This window comes from Oratosquilla oratoria, chromosome 37 (assembly GCF_046742065.1).
Source record: "Oratosquilla oratoria isolate Oo_2021 chromosome 37, ASM4674206v1, whole genome shotgun sequence".
Taxonomy (NCBI): Eukaryota; Metazoa; Arthropoda; class Malacostraca; order Stomatopoda; family Squillidae; genus Oratosquilla; species Oratosquilla oratoria.
The window spans coordinates 24,686,220-24,696,219 of record NC_134813.1 but is presented as its reverse complement, the minus strand read 5'-3'; positions in this window follow the sequence as shown (position 1 = coordinate 24,696,219).

The following is a 10,000-nucleotide window of genomic DNA, read 5'->3' as shown; positions in this document are numbered from 1 at the left end:
ACCCATCGTCCAGGAGGTGCCAAGATGTGAGGGAGGGAAGAGGGTGGAGGGTAGTGGAGTATGTAGGGGAAGGAATGGGTGGGAGTGGTTTCTATGCCTTTTTCTTTTTGGCTACCTCCCGTGTAAGGGGGAAAAGCCTTTGGTATATGTATGTATGTACAAAACCGCTCGTAACAGCGTCGTAATATTGATTTTATACCCTTAGGCCGACTGAAAAGTACAGTCCTGAAGCCCGTTTTCTACGAGACTTTGAACAAGTGGCCGAGTGGTAATGCTAAGGTCTCACTCACGTCCGGAGGGACCAGAGTTCGAAGCTGCCTGACCGCCGAGCCTGATTTTATATATATATAATATATATATATATATATATATATATAGAAATATATAGACTATATATAAAATATATATATATATAGATATATAGATATATAAATATATATATATATATAGATATATAAATATATATATATATATATATATATATATATAATAAAAGATTTATTTCAATAGCAGTAGTACACTGACAATAATACAATTCAAAAGCTGATTAAAAAATATAAAACTTAGAGCGTATACACGGTACAAGTTTACATAGAGTTGATTATGTGCACAATGGATGGGATGGCACTCTTTTTGTAGCGTTCAGTCCTTGGCGCTTTTGATTGGTATGTATATATGTGTGTGTGTGTATATATATTTATATATATATATATATTCTTATATTAATATATATATTTGTATATATATGTAGATATATATATATATATATATATATATATATATATACATATATATATATTGGTGAAGCGTGGCAGGAGATTCTCTCTGATGCATATTCTGTTAAAAACGACAGCAAAAGAATTATTATTTAACCTTTTCCGTGAGCTCTCACGCTTGCGAAAAGTAGATTTCTGGTAGGGGGAAATTTTATTTACTCCCTTACCCCCCACCAGAAATCTACTTTTCGCAAGCTTGAGAGCTCACGGAAAAAGTTAATCAATAATTCTTTTGCTGTCGTTTTTAACAGAATATATGTATATATATACATATATATAATATATATATTATATATATATATATATATATATATATATATATATATATATTGCGATGGTAATGGATATAACACTACTTGTATGGAGCATCTCTATCAAAGATTATTGGTGAAGACTCCATACGTATCTAGGAAATACACATTATAATAAACCTAATCATATCACTGCATTGTCATCCACCTGTATTTCATTGTGTCCGTGCGGGAACTGAACTCAACATAAATTGGTTTAGTCGACGTCCCACAGGGCTCTGTCTTCGAACCAGAGACCACTGAATCCCGTTTTTCTTAAGCTGGCGAGTGATCAGCTGTTTTCTGAGTAATTATGAAAACACCATCCTAATTTTGGGAATTATGAAGAAACCTAATTAGTCATGTTTGTTTCAAAAGGCAAGGAAACATGAAAGTACCTCTACAGGTTAAAAATTAAAGCTTGGGTATTTAGTGTATGTGTGTGTGTGGATCTGCAGTATAAGTAAACGTGTACGCACACACACACACACACACACACACACACACACACACACACACACACACACACACACACACACACACACACACACACACACACACACACACATATATATATATATATATATATATATATATATATATGCGCATATGTATATGTATACATGCATATTGTATGTGTATGTATTCATCTAACTGTATATACATGAACAACGCTTGTAAGGTCCTGTGTATGTGTGTGTGTGTGTGTGTGTGTGTATAATCGTTTAATATAGATGAATTATCTAAATGTTTTTTTTAATCTCTCATATTAATGAGACTCCGTGACAAAGTTATTACTTTAATCTTCCTACATTATTTACAGTAATAATTTTTTCCTTTAATTATTTTTTCCTTTAATTTTTATCCAATATTCGATCTACTTTCCTTATTCTCTCGTCACGAATGATAATGACAATTTCTCCGTGAAATGCTTGAAGGTCCATATCCATTATTCATTTATTTATCTATTTATTTTCTTTTTTATTTTATTTATTCGTATTTTTCATTTTTTATTTATTTGTTTATTAATGTATTTACTTGTGAATTTATTCGTTTATAATGTTTATTTATTCATTTATTTATTCACTTATATATTTATTCATATATTTACTATTGATTTTTATCTATTTTTCTTATTTCCCTATTTTTTTTTTTTTTTTAATAAATTTTAATTTGTTTATTAATTTTTTATCTATATAGGAAATAATCAGACAATGAATTTGAATGTTGTTTCATGAAAAGCTTTGAAGTGGGACAAAACTTTAGCTCATGAGTGTACGGAAAAAGGTTAAGATTTCTTTGTGAAAAACAAATACAAACGAATCAGAAACTTTTGTTTGTTTTTTCCAGAAATAAGTGGGGGATTCCATATGTGTGTTGCCATGGTTACGAAGGAGTGGCAATTTTTTGGATATTGAAGAACAAAAATGTTCCAAGTGAAACTGGGAGAAGAAATATAACGAATAGGCTGTTATGAACTACTTAAACACATGAACAAAAAGAACATGAAATTGCCCGACGTCATTTAGAACTATCTAATGTAGGCCTTATGGTCTCTTGTAGTCTCCTTCATTCTTCTGTTCTTAAGAAGGAAGGTTTTCAGTCGTTGTTCTAAAAACCCAAAATAACTGTTATAAACTACTTAAACACATGAACAAAAAGAACATGAAATTGCCCGACGTCATTAGGAACTGTCTAATGTAGGTCTTATGGTCTCTTGTAGTCTCTTTCATTCTTATGTTCTTTAGAAGGATTTTTTTTTTTTAATTGTTTCAAAACCCAAAATATGTAGGAATTTATAACATTCAAAGTGTATAGTAATAACTAAGTAACCATAAAAACTCGTTTATAAACAATATATGGATTGGAAGAATAATACCATTGGTAATTGAAATAATTTTGAAAGATAAAGAAGAAGAAAAAATCGATGTGAATATGAAAGTTCGAACATAAATCAATGAATAGGCTGGGATAATTATAAGAGTAATAGCGGTCGCATACGCACGCGGACACGCACACGCACACACACACACACACACACACACACACACACACACACACACACACACACACACACACACACACACACACACAATACATATATACACACACACACACACACACACACACACACACACACACACACACACACACACACACACACACACACACACACACACACACACACACACGACTCGATGGCTCAGTTGGTAGAGTTCCTGGCCGCCACTACGGTGGTCCGGGCTTAAATCCCGCCAAGGGCTGAAATAATTTCAATATCGATGAGCTGCGAGTCGTTACTCCAACTCTCGTGGGCGGGGAGTTGGGTGTGTGTGCGTGTAAGGTCACAGCATTACATCGATCATATGAGCTCTGAGCTCTCTTCCGGGAGGGAAATAGCTTCTGATCACAAGTCCAACACGTGATCCAAGACCATGGAGAATCACAAACATATATACATACATACGCACATACATACACGTACGCCTCACAAACACACACACACACACACTCACACACAAACACACAGGCATACACATAAACACATACACACACATATACACCATACAATGTATATGTGTATACATATATATACCACTATGTGGGTGTGTGAGCGTGTGTATGTGTGTATGTATGTATTGTGTGTGCGTGTATGTATATATGTGTGTGTGTGTGTGTGTTCGTGCGTACGTGCGCGTGTATGCATGTGGTAAGCTGACTTACATTTTCCATTCAACAGTTTGTTCGAGCCGATCTAAAATCATGATAAATCGGGTGCCTGCCTGAAAGTTCATCAAGGGGGGAACCCCCATGCCCCTCCCTCGAAGTCTAGCGAAGAATGCGGAGTGCGGCTATGCGAGACAAAGGACTGAAGAACTCTGGCTTCTCATCATGCGAGAGAAGCCACGCCATCGCTTGGATACCATTGCACGTACAGCTACAAATAAAAGTTCACCCGTCCATCATTGAGACCACACGTTCATCTTCCGCCGTTCCTGCCCTCCTTCGTTCCTTCGCTCGTTCTCTCGTTCTCTCCTTCCCCCTTCACCTCCCTGTCTCGTTCATCTGATTTATTTATATATTTACGCACATCATTCGTCTATTCATTAACCTATTCATTTATTCAATCGTTTATTGAGTCGTCTCTTCCTTCGGCCTTCATTCATTCATTCATTCATTTATCTATTTATTCATTTCCACTGAAGATGTTATAACCAGTTCCATTATCTCTGCTATTGGTTATTAATTACACAATTTTTGTATCATCAGTTATTTAAGGGATCTAATGATATTCCCTACGGGCCAGAGTCACACAGAATACTTTTATGACTGAATCCTAATCTAAAGAAAAGAGAATACTAAACACATTTAAAGACGACTGAGTCAATGGTTGATCACTTCATATATATATATATATATATATATATATATATATATATATATTGTGTGTGTGTGTGTGTGTATGTGTGTGTGTGTGTATGTGTGTGTTTGTATATATATATATATATATATATATGTGTGTGTGTGTGTGTGTATGTGTGTGTGTGTGTATGTGTGTGTGTGTGTATGTGTGTGTTTGTATATATATATATATATATATATGTGTGTGTGTGTGTGTGTGTGTGTGTGTGTGTTTGTATGTATGTATAAATGATAAATGAAGCACCAGACGTTAAGGCGTAGATTTTATTTCTCAATGTTTCGATCCGGTCCAGGTGTAGACGGTTCGAATTCGCACGTCAAAGCGTGGCAACAGTGACAGTATATTGTAATGACTAAAATGCCGAATATGTAAGTATATATATATACAAATATATATTATGTATATATATATATATATATATATATATGTATATATTGCACATCTAATTACTTGACTAATATACTTCTAATAAAAAAGGCACTTCAACTTGAAAAGATAAAGCAAAATGGAATAGGATTAGATAAAATTGAATAATTAAAAACAGACATGAAAAAAGAAATAAGGATAAAGATAGAAATAAAAATGAAAATAATGAAAAATAATGAAAAAATAATGAAAATACATAAGAATAGAAAAAATATATATAAAATATAGGAACACCAGTATCCTCTCCTCATGACAGCTTCCCTCCTGCCCCAAAAATCAAATGAAAACAATACATATACCAATGCATATACCAAAGGCTCTTTCCCCCTTACACGGGGGGTAGCCAAAAAGAAAAAGAGCATAGAAACCACTCCCACCCATTCCATTTCCTATATATTCCACTCCCCTCCACCCTCCTCCCTCCCTCCCTTCTTGGCACCTCCTGGATGACGGGTCATCCCTGCATCCTGTCCACTGCCCTGGGTCAGAAGCAGTGTCGCAAGACACAGCACATCCACAGCAAGGCCGCTTCATAAATTCGGCGACCCCCATCTCCGTCCCCCCATGCAGAAAAGGAGAAGGCGGAGAAAACAATAATGAAAATATATAAGAACAGAAATAGAAATAGAAATAAAAGATACATAAAAAAGGAGCACCAATATCCTGTCATAATAACAACTTGCCTCTTGCTCCATATTTTCCGCCTCTCTATCTCGGCTCGCCACCTCAGATCCTCTGCCATTCTTCAAGAACTGATAACGGCACCGTGAGCCCATAGCCCAGCATAAATAATACACCGCAGAAGTTCCATCTTTGTGAGACGATCCAATACTTAGAAAGAGATATCTAGAAAGAAAACTGAGAGGTAGTTAGTCTTTATAACAACGTTTACGTCTGAGAGAGAGGTCGTTGGATATGTCCTAACGATTTTGTATTTACCTAGTTGTGCCTAGTTGTATTTTACGGGAAGGGGAGTTATGCTCGTGGTGTCCCGTCTTCATATCTCATTTTATCTAAACTATTTCTAAATTCATGTATTGTTTTTGCACACACTACTTTCTCATCTAACTTGTTCCAAATGTCTATTACTCTGTGAGGAAAGCTGTTCTTTTTTCAGATCTCTTCTATAGCTGTCTTTCTTGATTTTCTTTCTACTCCCCTCCACCCTGTGTGTGTGTGTGTGTGTGTGTGTGTGTGTGTGTGTGTGTGTGTGTGTGTGTGTGTGTGTGTGTGTGTGTGTGTGTGTGTGTGTGTGTGTGTGTGTGTGTGTGTGCGTGTACACTTTCATATATGTACATACACATACAAACATTCGAAATTACTGTATATAAACTTTAGGAAAATATTAACCGTCTACAGGGAATTATAGTAGAACAGTCGTCTAATATTATTTTTTTTTTTTTTATTCTGACTGCCCACTTAGTGTACAGTTGCTGAAGAGGACTTTTACGTCGCTAAGAAAAAAACGTACATATAGTTTGAGAATTCGACTGGCAATTTTGAGCAGTGTGCGTTTGAGAAGACGACTTACTGAGACGGCTAGTTCGTATTTGAAAAGGCGTATTTGTGTTTGGAGTGAGTTTGTGTCTCAGAAGGCGAGTTTTTGACTGAAAAAGGCAACTTTGAGAAGTTGCGTTTGCGTTTGGAAGAGTCAAGTTGCACTTGACCGTTTGAACGTAAGAGGTTTTGTCTAAATGGGCTATCACACTGGGCAATTTTTCCTCCGACATCCTACCTCCAAATAACTAAAATATGGTTTCGCTAATGGAAATCAAATTGCACTTGACCGTTCGAACGTAAGAAGTTTTGTCTAAATTGGTTATCACACTGGGCAATTTTTCCTCCGACATCCTACCTCCAAATAACTAAAATATGATTTCGCTTATAGAAATCAAATTGCACTTGACCGTTCGAACGTAAGAGGTTTTGTCTAAAGGGGCTATCACACTGGGCAATTTTTTCCTTAGACATCCTACCTCCAAATAAACTAAAATATGATTTCGCTAATGGAAATCAAATTGCACTTGACCGTTCGAGCGTAAGAAGTTTTTGTCTAAATGGTTATCACACTGGGCAATTTTTCCTCCGACATCCTACCTCCCAAATAACTAAAATATGGTTTCGCTAATGGAAATCAAATTGCACTTGACCGTTCGAACGTAAGAAGTTTTGTCTAAATTGGTTATCACACTGGGCAATTTTTCCTCCGACATCCTACCTCCAAATAACTAAAATATGATTTCGCTTATAGAAATCAAATTGCACTTGACCGTTCGAACGTAAGAGGTTTGTCAAAATGGGTTATCACACTAAGCTAGTTTTCCTTCGACATCCTACCTCCAACATCCCTTTGAATAATTTAAATATGATTTCGCTTAGAGAAATCAAATTGCACTTGACCGTTCGAACCTAAAAGGTTTTGTCTAAATGGGTTATCAAACAGGGCTAGTTTTCCTTCGACATCCTACCTCCAACATCCCTTTGAATATTTAAAATATGATTTCGCTTAGAGAAATCAAATTGCACTTGACCGTTCGAACGTAAGAGGTTTTGTCTAAAGGGGCTATCACACTGGGCTAATTTTCCTCCGACATTCTACCTCAGACCTCCATTTGAATACCTAGAATATAACTTCGCTTAAAGAAATCTAGAATTTTCTGAGAACATTTCAACAGTGTATCTAACATTAGTATAGGTTTTACAATCTCTTTAGTCTATCATTCAATTTTGCTATATATGACGGAAAGGTGATTTGATATTTGGAGATTTGAAAAGTTGAATATTGTAATCGAGGTCAATTTTACTCACAAGAGCTATCAACGATCGATGTTGGTGAAGTCCCAGTGTGACCTTAGGTCACGTATGACTTTCGGCGTCAATCCGTCCTCTCTTTGAAAAAAAAAAAAAAAGTAAAAAAAAAAGTAAAATAAAAATAAATAAAAAAAAAAAAAATAAAAATAATAAATAAATAAATAAATAAAGTAAAATAAAAATAAATAAATAAAAAAGTAAAATAAAAATAAATAAATAAAGTAAAATAAAAGTAAATAAATAAAAATGTAAAATAGAAAATAAATGAATAAATAAATAAAAGTAAAAAAATATATATATATAAATAAATAAATAAAAAAGTAAAATAAAGATAAATGAATAAATAAATGAAAAAGTAAAATAGAAATAAATAAATAAATAAATAAAATAGAAACAAATAAATAAATAATAAGATAAAAAAAAGTCTAGGATTTCAGAATTGAATTATGTTTTTAAGACTTCAACGATAAATGGTTCCTCCTGACCTGACCTAACCTAACCTACCCTACCCTAATCAGGTCGAAGTAACCTTGAAAAAAGGTTAAGGAATGTTAGGCCCGACCCCGCAAGACTTACGGTGTTTAGACTTGTTATTGTTATGGACTGTATTTTACCATAGCCTCTATCCTTACGAACAATGCCGCGACCCTATCGTGTTTGGAAAAAACCGTTCCCCTTTCGTCAAGGCATTATCTGTGGCGATTGAGTATATAAACACGATAATGTGTTTATCCCTTGCACTAACAATACCTTCCGAAGCACCAGCTCCCTACTCGATGTTACCAAAGGATTTCTGGACTCGAACAGTACCAATGAGCATAATCGAAGAACTTCAGGTCCCTAAAAGGATTGGTTGAAAAATACATATATGTATAAAGAAGTGTGTAGGAATAATAATACATGTATGTGTATATATTTGGTGTTTATGTGAAAAAGGCCGAATATTCAAACCTTGTTACAAGTAAACAGTATTATATGAAGCTTGTCCTATCTACCTACCTGGGTAGGTAGATAGGACATCTACCTATCTACCATCTACCTATTCAGTATTCACCCGCCTACTTACCCTCCTATCTACTTACCTACCCAATTACGAGCATCTACCAACGCGCACGTATGCATATACGGACATACTGTTCATACCCAAACACGCACACATACATACATACAGTATATACATGCATAAATGTACATATATACATACATACATACATACTTTCTTATTCTTACCCTCTCCAAGTTCCTCTTCCTCCTCCTCCTCCTCCTTCTCTACCTCCTCACTCCTCACTACTACTCAGTCCTATAATTCCACTATCAACCAGCCTCTTTTCCTCTCTCTTTCTCTCTCTCTCAAAAAAAAAAAATCCTACCCGTATCCTCAATTCTTCTTAACGTTAGACACTCTATCTGGTGATCAAAAACTGTTTGCTCTCTTTTCCCAAAGAGAGCACCGACATGTTCACCCTCTTTAGTACTTATAATGAAGAGAGAGTTATGATGGAGGAAGGGTGGGGGGTGGGGGAAGTTGTCGTACAGGCTGTGCAACAAGTTCCAGCCTCGCTGAAGTTTATGAAGTTCAGCAGCTGACACTACCGAAGGACTCAGGTATTAAGCATTGAAAGCTTAGGGAACAAGTAGAGCTTACTATCACGTCTAGGTATAGGCCTAAGTTCGTTCTCTCTTTCTCTCTCTCTCTTTGCCTCTCTTTCTCTTTCCGTCTCTGCCTCCATTCCTATCTATTTCTCTCTCTGTCTCTCTGTCCCCATTTCAATCTATCTATTTCTCTTTCTCTTTCTGTCTGTCTCTCTGTCTCCATTTCTCTCTATTTCTCTCTCTCTCTCTCTCCTCTCTCTCTCCTCTCTCTCTCTCTCCTCTCTCTCTCTCTCTCTCTCTCTCTCTCTCTCTCTCTCTCTCTCTCTCTCTCTCTCTCTCTCTCTCTCTCTCTCTCTCTCTCTCTCTCTCTCCAGTGACGGCAACGGTAACGGTGACGATTAATAATGATAAATAATAAGAATCTAATCACAATTACAATAATTATTTTGCAAGTGGCTTTTCGGAGATGACGTATTAGTAATGCCCGTTAGGACGATACACAAAGCCCTGTCAAGATTGGGAACGCATTTTACAAAGGAGGAGAGGCAAGAGATGAGTGACGTATATTTAATGATTTTCTAATAGAAACTGATTAATATAATCACGTCTGCCTTTCTAGCGACAGACTGAAGTTAATTGAAGTTATTAATGACTAATCTTCTAGGTTTGATGGTATTCTT